Raw genomic sequence first — 1,167 nt, 5'->3', positions numbered from 1 at the left:
GCTCCTAAGGAAGAATAAGTCCCCTACCGCTTCTTCCTCCACTACTCCAGCCGATAGTTGAACCAGTCACCCCCGCACCATCCGCTACTATGGCTATGGCCAAATCACTTCGCTCCTACTCCACCCCTGCTATTGCCAACATGCTTATTGGGCCCATTGTCAACACAGGCACCGAAAACTTCGAGCTCTAGACTGGCCTGATCACGATGGTGCAGGCAAACCAGTTTTGTGGTTTGCCAAGTGAGGATGCAAGTGCACACTTGCAACACCTCCTTGAGCTTGTGCAACACCATCGTCATAAAAGACGTCGCACCAGCAAGCATCAGGCTCCATCTATTTCTCTTCTCCCTTGCGGGGAAGGCAAAATAGTGGTTTTACAAGGAGAAGGAAGCTGTCAACATGTGGGACAAATGTTCCATGGTGTTCCTCATGAAATTTTCCCAATGGGCAAAACCAATACCCTGAGGGGGAAAATTTCAAACTTCTAGCAGAATTCCATGTAATCTATCCCCGAGGTGTGGGAGAGGCTACAGGATTACATCCAAGCATGCTCGCACCACTGGATAGAGTGTTGACTCATGCTTCAAAACTTCTATGATGGGCTGAAGCCCAAGTCGATGGGGCACATTGATGCCACTGCTGGAGGCAGCGTTTCTTTCCCTCACCATCAATGAAGCTACGACTCTCATTGATAAAATGGTGTCCAATCAAAGCTGAGGGAAGAAACAAAACAACAAAAAGGCATACATACTATGAAGGAGGACAGATATGCTTGCCGCAAAAATGGATTTGTTGTTGAAAAGAATGGACAAACGTGTTGCTAACAAAGAAACAATGAAAAGCATCGTCTAGGCCATGGACTAACATATGACATGTGAAATCTATGAAGAAGTTGGACACTTGGGGAACGACTGCTCCAAGACCTATGAAGAAGCATCATGTATCAACAACGGGTTCCAACAACAGAACAATAATGGGTGGAATAATCAATCCCGCCCATAAGGAGGCAATTCGAATTTCAACTCAAATTTCAATTCGAATCAACCTTCCTTGAAAGACCTGGTCTTAGGCTAGGCTAAAATCAATGAAAATATCACAAAAAAATTAATGTTTAATGATAAAATGATTGAAAATATAAATTCTAAACTTAAAAGTTTATCCTGCCTC

At 44.0% G+C, this 1,167-nt stretch overlaps 1 non-coding gene across 1 annotated transcript; it reads right to left on the bottom strand.

Annotated features, from left to right (window-relative positions):
* Positions 1-458: 458 nt before the first annotated feature.
* On the bottom strand, positions 459-565 carry LOC136462062 (small nucleolar RNA R71). The gene has a single exon (XR_010760585.1). It is a non-coding gene; the product is annotated as a small nucleolar RNA R71 (small nucleolar RNA).
* Between the last annotated feature and the right edge of the window lie 602 nt (positions 566-1,167).

The sequence above is a fragment of the Miscanthus floridulus genome, chromosome 6, assembly GCF_019320115.1.
Source record: "Miscanthus floridulus cultivar M001 chromosome 6, ASM1932011v1, whole genome shotgun sequence".
NCBI classification, from domain to species: Eukaryota; Viridiplantae; Streptophyta; class Magnoliopsida; order Poales; family Poaceae; genus Miscanthus; species Miscanthus floridulus.
This window is presented reverse-complemented; position numbering and strand designations above follow the sequence as displayed.